The following is a 20,619-nucleotide window of genomic DNA, read 5'->3' as shown; positions in this document are numbered from 1 at the left end:
GTTTGGTGGCTAGACTTTTAGGAAGTCCATGGGTTCAGACAATTCCAGAAGGTCTTTGAGAAATGGGACAAATGACCGCAGTTCATCATAGGATGGAAACTATAAGCAAGCTACCAGCAAATCATCTTTATCTGTTCTCTGCTCGGTAACATGGGGCCCCTGGGGACTTCTAACCAGCCATATTGCCATCTTAGGCTCGAGTGTCAGATCAGATGTTAGGCAAATATGATAAAAAGATATACCTGCCGATTGGGTCTCTTTTTTTACCTAGTTTTTATAAGCGCCCAAAAACAGAAAGAAGAGAATCCCTCCCTATGGGATGAGATCAGACACAGTAGTCTCCATTCCAAATGACTGTCACTGTTGTGACCAGGAACCTCCATAGTACAAGAACTCCAATTTCAAAACCATTTTACTTTCGTCTGTGTTCCTCTGGGAAACCTGTCCTTATGAGCAAAGGACGGATTTGCATTCCACTCCCTGTGAAAATGCAAACACGCCACTGGTGAGACATAAAATAAGAAAAATATTTCCTTACATAACCTTCTGAAATTTAGAAATAATTCTATAGAAATGATCTTACCTCTAACCTCTAGGATTTTTGTTATGGGGTCTCACTGTGCAGGCCAAGCTGGCCTCAGGTCTGTGGTCTTCCTTACTCAGCCTCTGGAACACTTTGTAAGTCACTCTGCTTGATGCATTCATTCAGTAAAACCTGCCCAGTCACTGTCCAAGCACTTGTAAGGGTCACAAGAAATGTCAAAGAAGTCCCTCTCCCCTGTCAGAGGCAGAGAGGATGCCATTTTTCTCTTCACTTCAGGAACAAGAAGGTAAAACACACTTCCTCAAGTCACACCGCCTAAAGGATCTAGAACTAGAATTAAAAGTGAAGCCAAGTACTGCATGGTCAAGAGCATTTTGCTGCACACGGTGAGGACCTGAGTTCAAATCCCGAACTCACATAAAAACTGGACATGTGGCTCAAGCATCTATAATCCCAGTACTCGTGTGGCCAGAGCAGAGGCAGAAACAAAAGCCTCCAATAGGCACAGCCCTAAAACCAGTGAAGGAAAAGAGATGGTGATACAAGAACACGTAAGAGGCCGGCAGTTCATTAAGCCAAACTGACCCAGCAGCACCCTAAGCAAAGGGAACTTTAAGACCCAATGACTATCTTCATGGGTCAAGAACTCACCACGATCAACCATTGGGGCTCTTGGTTAGAAAATTGTGTGCTCTTCAATGGACTGCTTCCCCCTTGAAAGTCACCGTGACTATCTCTCTCTCCATATGCATTGTGGAATCTCCCCTGCCACCCCCTTCTAGAGTTCTCCCCCTCTCTCCCCCACTCCACTTCCTCTGAGCTCTCTCTTTATCTGACCAGGTATCACTTTGCAACTCAGGCCAGCCCTGAATTCTCACTCTTCTTGACTCAGCTTTCCTTGTGCTGGAATAACAGTCATTTAGCAACAGGCCTGGCTTGGACTGTATTTTTCATACACAAAGATATTAAGTGTATAAATAATACATCAAGGCTATATATTATTGACTTTACATACAATATTAATATTGTTATATGTGATGTTAAGTTTAAAAGATTAAGAGCACATGTATGACATTAGTATTATATTAATAAGTAATATATAATATATAGTGATATAATATAAATATATGTACATATATGTGTAATATATGTATTTGGGGGTTCAAGAGAAGGTTTCTCTGTGTAGCCCTGACTGACCTAGAACTAACTCTACAGATTAGACTGATCTTGGGCCCAGAGATCCAGGATTTAAAATGTACACCACCATATGTGGCCTTTAAGTACATATTCTTTAACTACATATTCTAACATATGCACTCTTAGTATCTGTATGTAGTCTGATTCTCATGAGCCGTTAGCTCATGGAAGCTCTCATTCTCACCATAAGCTCTCTGACACAGATAAAATGAATGAAGTCAGGACAAGCTCTCTAAACAGAGTCGCCCTAACTGGAGGCGACTAGAGTTGTAGGGAAATGGCTCCTGGAGACGGTGAAGATGCAGAGTCTGTCTCAAGAGCACTGCTCCTTTGCTAAGAGCCTCAGAGTGGGGACAAATGAAGACAGAGAGGGATAGATTGAAAAGAGGAATCGGGGCTGTCCATGGAGATGAAGCAGAGAGAGAAAAAATCAATGGAGTAGCCACCAGCCAGTGTGGCTATGTGGCACATTTGAAGAGCAGTTACTTATTATTTCCTAAATGATATGCTGTACAACATAGAAAGCGATTAGTCAATACAAGCTGTGCCATCACTATGAATGTCAACTACAGACACAATTTTGGGTTGTGACAATTTTGGGATTTGGGGTTCCTTAAAAAAACATTAAAGTCTTATAAGAATATGTGTACATTTTAATCCCAGGGGTGGGATATGAGGCTGCTTCAGTCCATAGCTACTGACCAGCAGGGGCATGATTTCGCCAGGTGCAGATAGTTTCTGTGACTGTGTGACATTTGGAATTCTGGAGACCTTTCAGAGGATAGAGCAATGCTAGGGACCCAGGAGCTTGGCGGGTTGTTGGCGGGTTGTTGGCTGGTGGTTGGTGGTGGTGGTTGGTGTTAGTTGCAGCCTGTTGGGTAGCCATGAGCAAAAAAAAGACGGAAGAAAAAATTAGAGACCCGATGGCAAAGATCAACCTTGACTCAGAACTCAGCACCCATCAACAGCAGGAAGCGGTCCAACAACAATGTCACCCCCTTCCCTTCCTATCCTTTTCCTCTCCTATCTAGTATTGGCGGGGTGAAAGGGTAAAAAAGGGTGGAGAAAGGTGGAAGAAGAGCCCACAAAGTGGCCAAAGTTTAGGTATAATTTTGTATCAAAGAAAAGAATGCAAATTGCTCAGTAATTTTGACACTTTGAGTTGACATCATGGGCTGATTATGTTGCCATAAATAAAAGACACTTAGGAAGTCTTTCCCTACACACATGTCATGTAGGAGAATGCTTGTTTTCCTCTTCATTTTGCCCATATCATCTCACTTTTTAAAGTGTGACTCCTAGACATTCTGAGTGACATCTGTGGCCGCCATGAAATTACCACGAGACACAGTAGCTGAAGTCCCTGGCTTCTAAATCTGAGGCATAAAACCCATGGGGTTAGGTAATTGAATGTGGAGCTGGGGAACAATCCAGAAGTACGAACTGAAGATCAAATACACGATGAGCCCTGGGTGGTCTTGGAGTGCTCACCCGGGTTACACCCAGGGGCCTCACTGCAGGCTCTGTGCACACAACACACTTTCCACTGTGTGTGCTGCTGTACCATGCATGCAACAGCAAGAACTCTTTCTGAAGCACAGCAGCAGAGTCCGACTGTTTTATGTTAAGGATTATAGTGCACACATACTCTTCTGCCTTTACAGAAACATGATGGCTTAATTACAGAAAACAATGGCGTGGTATTTCCATACCGTCGGTCTCTAAGCGTAAAGTTAGTGCATCCTTAGATCGCATCACGTTAGAGCGGTTGATTTTCTTTTCTTTTTAGTAATTTATTTATTTTCATTTTATGAACTTCGGGGATATGACTGCACGTATGTGAGGGTGCCAGATCCCCTGGAACCGGTGTCACAAACAGTTGTGAGCTGCCATGTTGGTGCTGGGAATTGAACCCAGGTCCTCTGGAGGAGTAGCCAATACTCCTAACTCCCGAGCCATCTTGATTCGGCCAGAATGGATGATTTTCAAGATTGTTGTTGGAGTCGACAACAGAAGTAACCTGAGGAGTCATTTAGGAAATTTTGGCATGGGATTAGGACAGAATTTCCAACCATTTCTGAATGGCCTAAATATATGTCTGCCAGTTTTGTACTATTTATGCAAATTGACATTCTCAGTATTCAAGATTATAAAATATCAGTCAACCCTGGAAAATGTTAATGATCTTCAATATCCCACATCAAATATTCAGCCAAGATTGAATTCTTCATGTCAAACTAAACAGTCATACTCATCTCATTTCATATGCAAATTTGCTTTCATCATTAACAAATGGCAAAGTGGTATACATTCGGAAGAACCCTCTAAGATTAAATTCTTTGTGATTCATTATCAGTGGAGGTTTACAATCTATTTTCTGTCTCAACATACCCAGGACCATGTAAAATTTTCTCAAGCAAAAGGAAGCAAGGTTTAAGAGGCATGTACATAGTCCCTAACTTAGCTTATGCTTGGCCACAAAACTCAAGTGTGTCCGATAAACACAAAGAAGGCTCGTGCTACTGACAAACAGTCCCAAGGGACCAGAATGTAATGGCAGTCAGCATCCTTACTGAGCACTGACCAAGAGCCATAATGGTTCCACTCAGTGAATCAGCTTCTTCCTCCTGAGTGAAAAGGACCTTTGACTTGCTCTGGGAAAAGCTGGTTTCTCTTATCCTAAAGAGAATCAAGAAGAACCTCCAAATGAACCCTAGCTCAGCCTTATGAACTTCCTACCCTTTCCCTCAGCTCTTGGACACTCCAACAACAGTAAAACCTTGAAGGTGAGGAGACAACTTAAAAGAACCATAAAAGGCTAAAGTATGAGAGAAGGGGTGATAGCTCAGTGGGTAAAGTGCTTGCTACACAAGCATGAAGACCCAGGTTTGATCCCCAGACGCCATGTAAAAAGGGCAGACATAGTGACTTACACTTGCAGTCCCAGATCTACAGGACGCAGATCCTTAGGACTTACTCTCTGCGCATCCCAGGCCTGTGAGAGACCCTGTTTCAAAAACCAAGGTGGATGATGTCCTGAGGAGCAACAGTTGAGGTCAGTCTGAGGCTTACAGGCAAGCACACAAACACACATGCACAGGTACACACACATAAGTAATACGGTCCCTAGAACAAAATGTCACTTGGCTTAACCTAATTGTCTAACAGCCAAGCCATTTAGACCTTGGACCTTGTGGAAAAGAATGACAGAATGTTAATTCTCAAATTGATTGAACCTTGTTGGGACATGGCAGAAAAGGAACTTCTCACACCAGGAGTCTTAGATGGAGTAACATGAATGCACTTTCGTCAGTAATTACTCTTAAGTAGCGTTGTCTCTAATTAGTGACACTTGGAGGGATCATCGTAGTAATTTGTACTTATCAAAGTTCCATCAAAGAAAAAGACAGATACAGAAATTCAAAATTTGAAGGGAGACTCAATGGCGTATTTGATTATAGGCAAAGAAAATTTATGGTATGAAAAGTTGTTTTCAGTCATCATCATCATCATCATCATTATTATTATTATTACTATTATTATTGTGACCAAATACATGAAAAGAAACAGTTTAAGGATTTAGCATTTATTCTGGATGACAGTTGTAGAGTTCAGGGACTCTAGGCAGCTGGTCGCACTGAATCCACAGACAGGTAGGAGAAATCGATGTATGCTGGTGCTGAACCCACTTTCAGTGGGGCTCACAGAAAAGGGACGCTCACACTTAGGGTGTGTCCCATCTCAAAGAGTTCAGTCTTTAACATGCCCAGAAGTTCGTCTCGCAAGTGACTATAGATCCTCTCAGGTGGGCAGTCAATGTTCACCATCACATTTTTCTCACATAACTAGAAGTTTCTGGAGATCCATCCACAGCTGACGTAGTTGCTCTCTGCTGCCAAGAAAGACGTAGGCTTTTTCTTACAGAACTGCTCAACAATGTTTTACTGGAAGACCTTCCTCCTCACGTCTGTTGCCTTGTAGCTACAAAATGGCTGCCAAAAGTCCAGGTAGCAGCAGCTTCTACGTGACAAAAGGAAAATCCTTCCCAGAAACCCTCAGCCCATTTCTTATTGTCCAGAACTGAGTCTAATGACTGATTGCTTCTGAGGCAAAGGAAGCTAAATAAGCAAATGGTTTGGATTGAACTCCTTGCTTCAACAGAGTCAAAGAGAATGCATTCTGGGTGGTCGATAGCACTTCCTGTCATGGAAAGATCTGGAAACTTTCACCAATCACCTTAGATCCAGGGAAGTTTGAGCTAACAATAACACCAACCTGTGGGGATCTGGAAAATCTGGAGAAAGACACAAACCTCTAGGACCTTAGCAGGGAATCGACCAAGTCAGAGGCAAAGAACTGAGACTCAGTCACTGACTAAGCATTTAAGATCAGCTTTTTATTCATTTTAATGATGATTCTGTAATCAACTGTTACAGCTTAATTTTGAGATTCTTCTGATGGTTATCAAAATACTATCGAACAAATAGTATTTGACTATAAAAGGGCACCTAATAGCCAAGAAAGCTATTCGTTTCTTCTGTTGTTGTTGTTGTTGTTGTTGTTGTTGTTGTTGTTGTTGTTGTTGTTGTGAGGTGGCGGTTTGGGGTTTTGTTTTGTTTGAAACAGTTTCACTGTGTAGCCCAGGTTGGCCTGAAATACAAAGGGATCTTCCTATCTCTACCTTCCAGTGCTGGGATTAAAGATTTGGGTCAGCACACCCAGCCAGGAAAGTCATTTGTAAAGAAGTAGCCTGCCTAGTCATGATTTTCCGTAGCTAATGTCTTCTAAACGGCATCTCTGACAAATCTATCCTGTTTTCTGAAGGAATATGTAAAGTAGTTTCCTCCACTCTGGTTGATTAAAAATAAATCAGTAGCGTTATCACCGATACTGCAGACCTACCAAGAGGAGATTGCATCACTTAGCCAGAGGGTGAGAAATGTGAATAGAGATTGGTCTGGTCTTTGAGAAACTTGGAAGGGCACTAAGCAGAGAGATGTGGTTTGCAGTCTGTGGTGCTTGACTCATAAGTGAACTGAAAATTCAAACTTTCATGGGAAGGGAAAGGAAGAGGAGAGGAGAGGAAGATGGGAAGGAGGAAGGAAAAAGAAGGAAGGGAGAGAAGGGGAAAGGAGGGGAGGAAAACAACAAAATAGGATATGTGTACATAGCTCTATTTTATGTAGTAAGAATTTAATTATTCCAAGAAACTTTAATTTCCTCTGTGTGTATGTGTGTGTGTGTGTGTGTGTGAGAGAGAGAGAGAGAGAGAGAGAGAGAGAGAGAGAGAAAGGAGGTGAGTCAAGAAAGATGGACAGCCAAGGCACAGCAGTTTCAGAAAGCTTAAGAGTATACCGTTGTCAAAAAAGAAAATACAGTCTTGAAAAAGGCCAATAGCTCAAAAGAAGACATGGGCCATAGAAGGTTGAAGTCAGAGGCAGTGGAGGATAACTCCGCCTTCACGGAGAGTCCAGAGCAAGCAACTCCAGTAGCGAGAATGCTTGAATCTTTGGGGGGAAAAGACAGTAAATCTTTATCCCATCGTGACAGACCTCAATTCACGTTGAATTGGAGAGGATGCAACTCTTGAGAACAAGGATTAAGGACCACATGGCACTAATTCAGGGAATAACCATCAGCAAAGATTCGACAGAACTGGAAGACTATGTTCTGGCCAGCCATTCATTAGGGCTGCCACCTGGAGAGAAAGGCTCAGCAGTTAAACAAGACTATGCTTGCAAACGTCACATGTAATTAGCTGTGTTTATATGCCTAAATTGACAGTTACTGCCTGGTGTTGTTTTTATTCTTTGCAAGCAATTACTTCTGTTGTTTTCGAAAGTCACCAGTTAAAGAACACTGTCAGTAACTTTTAATAAAAATACCTCATAGAAGAACCTGATTTGTTTTCCAGAACTTGACAAAGAAATGGATGCCCAGAGAAGGATTCTGGGACCATTTTACAAATGGCACCCTGGAAAAGAAGTATGCTTGTTCACATGAGCCCTAGGAGTACTCCAAGAAAAGAAATGAACCTGCATTCTATTCTGTAAGCATTGGCCTCATATTCATGTTGGTGAAAAGCTAAGAATGTAGGATCTCCCACTTTCAGGATTGAAAAGACCTTAGCTGGCCCAACGCCTTTGAAAGAAACTGACTCTCTCTCCTCACTATCTCTTTCCCTCACTCCAGTCCTACCACTTTGATTATGTCCCATGCTTTGGGCTTTGTGTGAAACAAGAAAGTCACTAACCATCGAACCATAGTAAAACTTTACTCTCGTCACTGAGGAACTGAGACAGTGGCTCTCTCCTGCTGGTCATGCCTTCTGTCCTTTTTTCCCCCCTTGATATTTGCTTAACCAAACCTTAGCTGCACAAAAATGTTCACAATATTAAAAGGGTTTGGCCAAGGGTCATGGTGTGTGCATATAGTACCAGATTCTTGGTGAGCTGAGACAGGAGGCTTGGGAATTTGAGGTCACTCTGGTTGACAAAAAATGGTCCTGTCACCCAGAAGATGGTAGAGATTTGTGGAGGTTCTAAAAGATGCCTTTAGCTAAGTTGCATTTCTTGGGAGAAAAATCCCTCTTAAAAGGCAATAGTAAAAAATTGATTAGGTAAACATGTAAACAAACTTCGGGAGCCAAAAAAAGTAATCAGTCAGTACTAAGAAAAATATTTGCCAAAATAAAATGGCATGTATCAATAAAAAAATACCATTAATGAAACCCATTATTTTTGTATGCTAACTTAAAAAAATAAGCATAAAGACAGAGAAAGATCTTTGTCAAATTCATGGCAATTAAATCCAACTTGTTCTCTCTCTCTCTCTCTCTCTCTCTCTCTCTCTCTCTCTCTCTCTCTCTCGTCTGTGTGTGCGTGTGTGTGTGTGTGTGTGTGTGTGTGTGTGTGTGTGTGTGTTAGTAAACCACATTTCCAGAGTATCAGGGGTACTTACAAGGTATTGTAAACCCCACCACAGAAATGGACACATGACAGAGGGAGTCTTCTGGAGGTTGTTGCTTAGACTAAGATCCCTATGGTCCAAGAAGAATCTGCTGTGTAATGTTTGTCAAATGAAAGACAAAAAAATATCAATATTAAGTATTCAGAGAGGATACCAGTTGAACAACCAGTTAACACAAAGTCCTTTCATGAAATATTCAGAGAAAAGAAAGGGTCCTCTATAGCATGGCCACTAGAGAGTGTCTTCTGTTGTAAATGATGAGTTATGAACACACCTCTTCCTGGCGAACCATAATAGTTGAGGGTCCATTTTATTTCCACTCTGTGGGCTCTGTAGAATGAGAAAAACCTTACATTAGAGCTGATTGGTTGCCGCATCAAACATAGCTGACTACCTAGGACTAGACACTATAAATTCAGAAAGAAGATTGTTATTATTTATGACAGTGGTTCAAAACTGGAGGCAGTTCATAGTGCCAGGAGATAAAGGAAGTTGGATTTGGGAGATGTGATATGTACAGACCAATGTTTCTCTTCTCCATCTTCTAGATGCTAGAACATCAGTTCTAGCAGTTCCAACACTGAGCCAAGCATGCTTGCTGTAAACATAACCCAACACAAAATCACAACATACTTAAAACAGAATGAATTTTTTTACACGTTTTTCCCTTTTTGTAATTTGATTGGGTGGTTCTCTGGTGTAAAGTTCATAGATGACAACATTGTGTCAAAATGTCAAGAGGTTAGCGAGCTTCCTAGGGAATTTTTTGCATTATCAGAAGCCTAAAAGTAGGAAAATTAAGGAAAATAATCTGCAGCAATAAATGCTGATTTCCAACACATGAAACCAAAATTTTGTATTCTTAGTCACTTATTGATTGGTTGATTGATTTTTAATGTGTTTGATTGGTTTTGTTTTGAGACAGAGTCTCCCTGTGTAGATGTACCTGGCTTGCAACTTACTACGTAGAGGAGACTGGCCTCAAACTCACAGAGATCCACCTGCCTCTGCCTCCCAGATGCTAGAGTTAAAGGTGTGCACCACCACACCTGGCAAAATTTTTAGTATAATAATCCAGCTGGTATTTTTCAATGCTGCCATTTCCGTGTGGTGACATAGGTTGTGCGTGATGTTCATAGAACTCTTCATTTTACCAGAAAGTTATCTCCAAGTGATCACTACGTTGATGGTGTAGAAAGATTCCCCTGCCCGCCATCATTATCTCTTGTTATATCTAGGTCAGTGGTTCTCATCCTGTGGGTCACGACCCCTTAGGGGGGTCGCAAATCAGATACCCTGCGAATCAGACATTCATATTATAATGCACAACAGTAGCAAAATTACAGTTACCAAGTAGCACCAAAATAATGCTATGCTTGCGGGTCAGCACCTGAGGAACTGTATTAAAAGGCTGCAGCGTCAGGAAGGTTGAGAACCACAGATCTAAGTGAACGGTTGGACAGAACGGGACAACTTCACCGGGACACAGGTGCCAGTCTTATGACAAGAAAAACCTTAGGCAGCTAACGTTCTTCTAGCATGTCCTCAGAGGCAGACTAACAGATCCTTCTAGGGTTTGCAGAGCAGGCACAGGCGCACAGATTAGGAGTGATTATGTTACTTCCAGAGGACCCAGCTCATTCTTAAACTGGAGAACTGGTAGTTAGCAAATTTAGCACAGAGTAAATGACTATAATAGGTCAAATGAGGCCTCGCTGGAGCGCTTCAGAAGAGTCATGCTCTACAAAGGAGTCGTGCTGGCCAGGAGGGATGGCTGAATTAGTAAAGCATTTGCCACCCGAGCATGAGCTCCCGAATTTGATAGAAACTTGATCCAAAAAGCCCGTGCAAGAGTGAGTATTTCCAATACCAGAAGTGGCATGAAGGGAGGCAGAGACAGGCAGGTAGATCCCTGGGAGCTCACTGGGCCAGACAACCAGCCTGGTGACATTGCAGGCCAGTAGGAGACCACAACTCGAACTAGAGGTAGAAGGTAGCTAAGGAATCATATCTAAAGTTGTCCTCTGACCCCCGACACACATGGGCAGACACGTGCTTCTGCATACCTTCTCTCGCTCTTTCTCTCTCTCTCTCTCTTTCTCTCTCTCTCTCTCTCTCTCTCTCTCTCTCTCTCTCTCTCTCTCTCTCTCGGACATGTACACATTTACAAAGACCCATCAATGTACAAAATTCTATTTTCTTGTGATGTTTACACAGCACTGTAGACCAGTAAATCCAGTTCTTTCAACAGAGTGTTCTGTTCATCTACTGAGAACTGGCTGGCAGTTCTCAAAGTATGTTCTGACAAGCTCTGGGAGCCCTTGAAATCCTTTCCTAGGCCTCTGGTTCCTTCTTTTTTTCCAGCTAGTAAAAATCCAAAGGAAGGCTACCATCAAAATACCAAGAATTAGACTGCAGGGATGCTCGATGGTTAAGAGCATGGACTGCTCTTGCAGAGAGCCTGGGTTCAATTCCCAGCACCCACATGGTGGCTGACAACCATCTCTAACTCCTGAACAACCTCTTCTGTCCTCTGCAGGTTAACACACACACACGCACACACACACACACACACACACACACACACACACACACACACGTTGCTCATAAACTCACACAGGCACATATACATAAATAATAAATAAATAATCTTTTAAATTTTGAGAAGCATGTATACGTCCATCTTGGTTAAGTTGGGTGTTTTTTTTCCAATATTGTTCCAAATAGGCTTGTGTTTTTTTTCTTAAACCCATTTTCTTTCTTTTTATTTTATACTTCATAACCTGCTTTAAGAATCTTACCAATCCTGCATATTAAGTCATAGTACATAAACAGTGGTTCAGAATCTAAGTAGAGAGGGCTATGTAAGGTCACCAGAACAAGGACAGTGTCCTCTCTGTAAATCCATTCCTAGAGACACTGAGGCTATACTAGGTGGACAATATGAAGTATATTCAATTATGAAGGTGGGTTTGTCTGTTCCTGAAACCATCCATCCAAGAAACAAGCCAAACATCCATCGGACAGTCGATTTACTTAAAAGTGGAATGTGGGCAGGCAAGATGGCTCAATGAATAAAGGCACTTGCTGCCAAGCCTGATGACCTGAGTTCGAACCCCAGAACCCACACAAAGTTGGAAGGAAAGAGCTGACTTCATAAAGCTGTCCCCTGACCTCCACACACACACACACACACACACACCATGGTACAGACATCCCATCTACATGTACACCATACGCACAGCAATAACAAATAAAGTTTTTAATTCCATTTACTGACTCTTTCAACAGGATTGTCAAATGTCAAAGGAATGTGTCCTACACAGGTCAAGTTAGAGAGATTTCCCATGATCCAAGCATAACATAATCTCTATTCACCAATTCATTGCCATGGCAATAAAAAATGCGGCCCAAAGAGGACCAAATTCAAAAAATCTTTCGATAAACAAATTTCAATTAGCAAATTCTAGTTAGTTGCTTCTAACTGCCATCTGGGTCACGTTATGAGAGCTGAGTGTGTTTTGCTTAATGAAATAGTGTAAGCAGGAGCAGTGATCCATGCCTGTCATCCCAGTATTCAGGAGGCCGAGACAAAAACACAGCAAAGTCAATGTTGTCTTAATTAGGCCAGCCAAGCTAGTCAATGAGCCTCCAGCAGTAAGAGACCGTGTCTCAAAAAATAAAACAGACAGCTCCTGAGTAATGGTCCCTACCTAGGTTGACTTCACGCATGTGCATCTGCACACACAAACACATATAACTACATAAGTATGTACCTACATAAACACACAGCCCAAAAAAAAAAAAAGGAATGAGATTGCATCTCTATTTCTGTTCAAAGATAAATCATTATTTTGTTTAAATGCAGCTGTTTAATAAATATGGTCCATCGAGTGTTAGCCATTTCAACACAGTGGATATAGCCAGCTTCATAGCAAACGTGTAGAAGCTGCTTTGGTTATTATCTGAATTGTCATAGCACAGTCAAGAGTAAAAGGAAGCATTAGGCAGACAGAAAGCCTTCTTCATACTGGACACAGTGACTCTCACTACTTTGTGGAGTTTTCCACAGAAATAATGGCCACTCTTGATAATAAAACATAAATTCCCTTCTTTTTTTTCTCTCTTTTTTTCCTTACCTTATTATTTCTCTTTCCTCCTCCTTTTTCTTACATTCTCCTTCTCCTCCTTCTCCTTCTTCTCCTCTTCCTTCTCCTCCTCTTCTTCCTCCTTTTTCTTCTCCTTCTTTGTCTCCTTTCATCTTCTATTGGAGTCACTATTAAATAATATGATGGCCATCCCCCATCTGATTTTTTATTGCATTTTATTAGTATGTGAACATGTGCACAAGCCTCGGGATACATGTGTGGATCAGAGAACAGCTTGTATGATTCCGTTCCCTTTCTATTAGGTGGGTCTCAGAGACCCCTTTCTCTGATTTTTTCCTTTAATTTATTTATTTATTCTCTTTACATCCCGATCGCAAGCCCCCCCCCCTGCAGTCCCACCTCCATTCTCCTATTCCCTCCTTCCCTTCTCCTCAGACAAGGGAGCTCCCCCTGGTACCAACCTGCCCTGGCACATCAAGTCTCATCAGGACTAAGCACATGCTCTCCTACTGAGGCCAGAGAAGTCAACCCAGCTAGGGGAAAGGAATCCAAGGACAGGCAACAGAGTCCAAGTCAGAGATGGCCCCTGCTCCAATTGTTGGGAGACCCGTAGGAAAACCAAGTTGCACATCTTCTACATACGTGTATGGGGTATAGATCCAGTCCATGCATGTTCTTCGCTTGCTGGCCCAGTCTCTGTGAGCCCCCATGGGCCCAGGTTAGTTGGCTCTGTAGGTCTTTTTATAGTGTCCTTGATCGCTCCAACTCCTTCAATCCTCCTCTGACTGTTACACAAGTCTCCCTGAGTTCTGCCAAATGTTTGGCTGCGGGTCTCTGCATCTCTTCCCATCAGCTGCTGGATGAAGTCTTTCAGACAACGGGTGTGCTAGAGTCCTGACTGCAAGGATAGGAGAGTATCATTAACAGTGTCAGGGATTGACTCTCTCCTAGGGATAGGGACTCAAGTTGGACCAGACATCGGTTGACCAATCCCTCAATCTCTGTCCCATATTTATCCCTGCACATCTTGTAAGCAGGCCAATTTGGGGTCCAAGGTTTTGTGGGTGGGTTAATGTTCCTCTCCCTCCAGTGCAAGTCCTGTCTGGCTATAGGAGGTAGTCACTTTAGGCTCCTCCACTGCAGGGAGTCTCAGCTAGGGTCACTCCTTTCTCTTCTAAGGAAGAGATTGTTCCAGAGATGCCCACACACACCGATTTCCCTTCTCTCTCCCAGCCCTCTTACCCCTGACCGTGACCGCACATTCTCCCCATACCTAAGGAACCCTAGTTCCCTTCCTCATCCCTCCTGCCACCCAGTTCTCTCTCTCAATCCACTTCTGATGTCTAGTTTGTTTCCTTCTCAAGCATCCTCCCTTGGGACCTCCTTGTTATTTAGCTTCTTTGGGCCTGTGGATTGTGGTATGGTTATCTTTAAGGCTAATGCCCACTTCTAAGTGAATACATACCATGCCTGTTTTTTTGTGTCTGACTTAGCTCAGTCAGGATAATATTTTTTAGTTCTATCCATTTGCCTATAAATTTTGTGATGTCCCTATTTTTAATAACTGAGTAGTTTTGCATCATGTAAATGTACCACATTTTCTTTATCCATTCTTCAAAGGACATCTAGATTGTTTCCAGTTTCTGGCTAGTATGAATTACGCTGCTATGGACAAAGTTGAGCACGTGTCCTTGTGGTATTGTAGAGCATCTTTTGCGTGTATGCCCAAGAGTGAGTCTTGAGGTAGAACTATTCCTAATTTTCTGTGAAACAGCCAAGATTGATTTTCAAAGTGGTCATGCACTCCCACCAGCAATGGAGGAGTGTCCCTCGTGCTCCACATCCTCTCTGGCATGTGCTGTCACTTGAGATTTTTGATCTTAGCCATTTTGATGGGTGTTGGATAGAATCTCAGAGTTGTTTTGATTTGCCTTTCCCTGATGACTAAGGACACTGAAGATTTCTTTAGATGTTTCTCAGCCTCTAGAGATTCCTCCGTTGAAAATTTTCTGGTTATCTCTGTACCCCATTTTTTAATTGGGTAATTTGTGTCAGTCAACGGTATTTAATTATTCGAGTTCTTTATAAATTTTGGATATTAGCCCTCTGTTGGATGTAGGATTGGTGAAGATCTTTTCCCATTCTGTAGGCTTCTGGTTTACCCTATTGATGGTGTACTTTGCCTCACAGAAGCTTTTCAGTTTCGTGAGGTCCAAATTATTAATTGTTGATCTTAGTGCCTGAGCCACTGGTGCTCTGTTCAGCAACTTGTCTCCCGTACCTAGGTTTTCAAGGCTATTCCCCACTTTCTCTTCTATAGATTTTAGCATATTCAGTTTTATTTTGAAGTCTATGTTCCACATGGACTTCAGTTTTTGTGCCGGGTGATACTATAGAGATATTTGAATTCTTCTACATGCAGACAGCCAGTTAGACCAGCACCATTCGTTGAAGATGCTTTTTTTCCCCCACTATATGGTCTTTGTTTTTTGTCAAAAATCAAGTGGGTTTATTTCTGAGTCCTTGATGCAATTCCATTGATCAACCTGTCTGTTTTTATGCCAATACCATGCAATTTTTATTACTATTGCTCTTGAAAATCAAGGATGTTGATATTTCCAGAAGTTTTTTTTACTGTACAGAATTATTTTTGCTATCCTGTGTTTTTTATTTTTCCATATGAAGTTGAGAATTATTTTTTCAAGGTCTGTAAGAATTGTATTAAAATTTTGATGGGAATTGCACTGAATCTGAAGCTTGCTTTTGGTAAAATGACCATTTTTATTTTTAGTATGTTAATCCTGCCAATCCATGACCATAGGAGATCTTTCCATCTTCTGAGATCCTCTTCAATGTCTTTCTTTGGAAACCTGAAGTTCTTGTCATACAGGTCTTTCACTTCATTGATTTGTGTTCCATGAAGATATTTTATATTATTTGCAGTTATTATTAAGGGTGTTGTTTCTCTAATTTCTATCTCACTTGTTTATCATTTGTATAAAGGAGAGCTACTGATTTTTTTTGTTGTTGTTTAGTTCATTTTATATCCAGCACTCAACTGAAAGTGTTCATCTGTTGCAGGAGTTCTCTGGGTGAATTTTTGGGGTCACTTACATACACTGTCTTGTCATCTGCAGTTAGTCTCCTTGAGGTGGAGTTTTGTTTTGTTTTGTTTTTCCTAGTATCTTTTGTAGGGCTGGATCTGTAGAAAGATATTCTTTAAATTTGGTTTTGTCCTGGAATATCTTGTTTTCTCCACCTATGGTGATTAAAGGTTTTGCTGGGTATAGTAGCCTGGGCTGACATCTGTGGTCTCTTAGGGAATGCAAGCATCTGCCCAGGCCCTTTTGGCTTTTAGAGTCTCTGTTGAGAAGTTCAGTGTAATTCTGATTGGTCTGCCTTTATATGTTACTGGTCTTTTTCCCTTGCAGCTTTTAATATTCCTTCTTTGTTGTGTACATTTAGTGTTTTTTATTACTAAGTGGAAGGAAGATTTTCTTTTCGGGTTCAGTCTATTTGGTGTTCTATAAGCTTCTTGTGAGTTTATAGTCATCTCTTTCTTTAGATTGGGGAAGTTTTCTTCTAAGATTTTTGTCAAAAATATTTTCTGGGCCTCAGAGCTGGGAGTCCTCTCCTCCTTCCTTCTATTCCTGTTATTCTTAGGCTTGGTCTTCTCAGTGTCCCAGATTCCTTGGATATTTTGTGTCAGGAGCTTTTTGGATTTAACATTTTCTTTGACTGATATATCAATTTCTTCTACCATATCTTCTGTGCCTGAGATTCTCTCTTCCATCTCCTGTGTACTGTTGGTGATGCTTGCATCTGTAGTTCCTGTTCTCTGCCCTAGGTTTTCCATCTCCAGGATTTCCTCCGTTTGTTCTTTCTTTATTGCTTCTATTTCCATGTTCAAGGTCTTGAACAGTTTTATTCATTTCTTCACCTGATTGATTGTATTTTCGTGTATTTCTTTAAAGTATCTCTTCATTTCCTCTTCAAAGGCCTCTAACATCCTTATAAGATTGTATTAAGGTCATCTTCTTCTGCTTTGGCTGTGTTAGAATATCCGGGGCTTGCTATGGTCAGATAGCTAGGCTCTGGGGGCTTCATATTGCCCTGGCTCTCGTTGATTGTGTTCTCATGCTAACATTTAGACATCCAGTTCGAGTTGTCGCTGGTGTTGGCTGGATGTTCCTGATGCTGACAGAACTCCTCAGGAAGGAACACAGAGCCTTCGGCCTGATGATGGAGTTCAGGAAACAGCACCCTGATCACTTCTGGTGACTTTGCCCCAGGTGGAAGTGAATGTCCCTGGGATCCCAGCAGGCCTCTTCGGAAGCACAGCAGAGCTGTGGGCCTGCCAATGGAGCTTAGGGGACAAAGTGCAGCCTGCCTCTGTTGGTGGACTCCAGGTGGACCCTGACCTTGGTGTTCCTGAGGTCCCACAGGCCTGGATGCTCCTGGGACCTGGGAGATCATCTTGAGAGGGAAGACAATGGATCTGTTTGGAGGGAGAACAATTCCCAGCCCCCCTTTTTCTAATTTTAAAAGTAGGGCTAGAGAAGTAGAGGCAGGAAAATCGGAGTTCGGAAGTCATCTTCAGTTCATCTACGCAGTAAGTTCAAGGCCATTTTGAGCCACATGAATTAATGAAATAAATAAGAACCATGGTGATCCCATGTGTTTACCTGGTTGGAGGTGGATCTCTGTACCACACTTACAAAGAGAGGAATAACCGATGGAGTCTGATGGGACTGAACAGTAACCAAATGTTGGTACATATACAGATTATATGATTACACTTCATGTCCAATAATGCCTCTCGAACTCCTGTGAAATGGGTGTGGTCTGTTGTTTTTCTCTTGCTATGATAAAATACCATGATATGAAGCAAGTTAAGACAGGGTTTTCTTTATTGTTTGTTTGTTTGTTTGTTTGTTTGTTTGTTAGGGGGGAATAAGAATTCCAGAGGGCTAAAGTCTATGGGGAAGCACAGCAGCAAGACACAGGAGCAGGAAGCTACGAGATCACATCTTAACTATGTTCACATACAGAACATAGAGAGCGTGAACTCTCAGTGATAGACTTTTTCCAGCAAAGTTCCACCTCCTCCAGGTTCCCTGCCAACTGGGCACCAAGTGTTCAAACACACGAGCCCATGGGTGACATTTCTCATGCAAGCCAGAACAGATGCCATCACAAATATTGGCTGTCACTAAAGGCTGATGGCATCAAGGTTTTCAGCAAGATCATGCCCTGTTCTGGTACATTCCCTGCGGAAGGCAAGCTTATACCTGGCTGTGGCAATCAGGATGGCACATACCACACAGTCTTTCCATCGTGCGAGAGCTCCCCAGATACATAAAAATGCTGGAATGTCCCTCGTGTTTCTAAAAGTTCACAGACTCTTGCATAGGCAAGAATCAACAGAGCTCTTTATCTCCACAGAGGCAAGCGAAAGTGTGGAGTTAATTTGGAAAAATACATTCATGTCCAAGGTCCCGATTTCCACTTACTCACTAGTTAAGTGCATGGGCACGCTAAGCATGAGTCTGCAATAGACCTCAAAATTCATCTACGGCTGATAGCCAAGGCTGTTTTACTTTCTGAAGTGCTTCGGGGTTGGGGGAGGAGACATGTGCATTCATCCATGCATGGAAATATAGGGACTAGAGGTCTACATTGGATGCCTTCCTCTACTACTCTCCACTTTAATACATTTTTAGAGAACTGGGGCAATTTTACACAGTTCAAAAATAAAATTGCTTTAGGGCTTGAACTCTTGATCTATAGTGTACTGATATTGTTGGCTTTCTAAATTCATTTAAGGAACAATTCAACTGTTTGCTGTGTGGGACATGTATGATATGGTTGAGTCCGACTAACTCAACCCATTCTCACACTCTTAAGTCCTTCCACTTCAGCCTCCCTGGTGCTGGGATCACAGGCATATGCCCCTCCGCCTGCCTTGAACTTGTTTTTGATGCTTTCAGAAATGTTATCAGGGTGGGGGAGATGGCCAGATGCATTAGGGAGCTTACTGGGCAAGCATGAGAGCCCAGGTATAAATCCTCAACAACTACATTAGACCGTGTGTGTGTGTGTGTGTGTGTGTGTGTGTGTGTGTGTGTGTGTGTGGTCACATAGCCTGCAACCCCAGCACTGTGCACAGAGAAAGCAGGAGGATCCATGGAGCTGTTGGTAGCTGGCCTAGATCAAAGTTAATGAGAGACCTTGTCTCAAAGGAATCAAGTAAAGAGTAATAGACCAGGTCACCTGACATTCTCCCCTAGCTTCTGAAAGTGCATACAATACATATACATACTCCACACATACAGAGAGAGAGAGAGAGAGAGAGAGAGAGAGAATAAATCATCATTCATCTTTAACAATATATATTCAATTTTGAATGATTTATTAGTCATAATGTGATAAAAAAAAAAGTCTTAGAAGTAAAAACCAAGCATAGTGGTTCACATCCTTAACCTTATCATTCAGAAGATTGAGACAGGAGGATTGCCATGAGTTCAGTACCAACCTGGGCTAATAGTGAGTACCAGGTCAGCCAGAATTGCATAGCAAGATCCTGTCTGAAAAAAAAAAAAGTGGAGTTAAAATAAATGTTCAACAGTTAGTAGCCTGCACTCTTTAAACAAATCAAAGTGACCTCCCGGTTCTCACAATGACAATATGCCTTATAAAGACCAGCTATTATCAAAAAAACAGTTCTATCAACCTGTAGAAATAGTTCACAGTGCATTATCAGCATGTTCAGAATATACTACTAAGTGTATGAAGGTTAGCTTCTGTGTGTGTGCGTGTGTGTGTGTGTGTGTGTGTGTATGTGTGTGTGTGTGTATTCATCTCTGTGTGTGGTTATGTCTCTGTGTGCTTGTGTGTGTGTCTGTGTGCATGTGTCTGTATGTATGTGTGTATATGTCTGTGTGCAGGTGTCTATGTATGTATATTTGTGTTTATATGTGCAAGGTATATGTGTCTATGTGTGTGTTTGTGTGTATATGTCTGTGTCTGTGTGTCTATATGTCTGTGTGTCTCTGTCTCTCTGTCTCCCCCCACCCCGTGTGTGTGTGTGTGTGTGTGTGTGTGTGTGTGTGTGTGTGTGTCTCTTTCAGGTGTGTCTATGCCAAGTGATAGTCTTCATTGTAGTTATTCAAGTGTTCACCACTTCAGAATTATTTGGTTGGTCGGTTGGTGAGTTTGTTTGAGCTGCTTATAATGTTTTGTTTTGCTTTTGAGGCAAGGTCTCTCACTAGCCTAGACAAGTAGGCCAGACTAGCTGGCCAGCATGTCCCAGAGATCTACTTGTCTCTACCTCCCCAGAGCCAGCCTTTTGTTTATAAAAATTGGGTCTGGAAATTAAACTGAAGCCCCATGCTTACAAAGCAAAGTCTTTACTGACTAAGCTAACTCTCCAGCCTTCTGAATCCAATATTTTAAAATTTTCACGTAAACTTATCAGCAAGGAAGGAGGTTCTGAATTACTCATATTGGGTTTCTTGGCAGCACAGGCAACCTTCCGAGGCAGGTCCTGCCAAAATGTCAGCTACACCTGGTGTTGTTCCTCAGAAAGCAGGTTTATCTTTCTATCAGTTGACTAAACAAGAAACCAACTAAAATCAGGGTTTTTTTAATCAGGTAAGTAACTTGGAACATTCAAGAGATAGGCCACTGCATATCAATTATTATTTTAACTCAAGTATGAATATCATGGTTATAGGAAATAACAGAGGCAGGTTACATAAAAAATAGATTTTCCTGGAACAATATCAAAGTCCGTAACAT

The sequence above is a fragment of the Rattus norvegicus genome, chromosome 17 (assembly GCF_021556685.1).
Source record: "Rattus norvegicus strain SHRSP/BbbUtx chromosome 17, alternate assembly SHRSP_T2T, whole genome shotgun sequence".
NCBI classification, from domain to species: domain Eukaryota; kingdom Metazoa; phylum Chordata; class Mammalia; order Rodentia; family Muridae; genus Rattus; species Rattus norvegicus.
Note: the sequence above shows the minus strand (reverse complement) of the source record.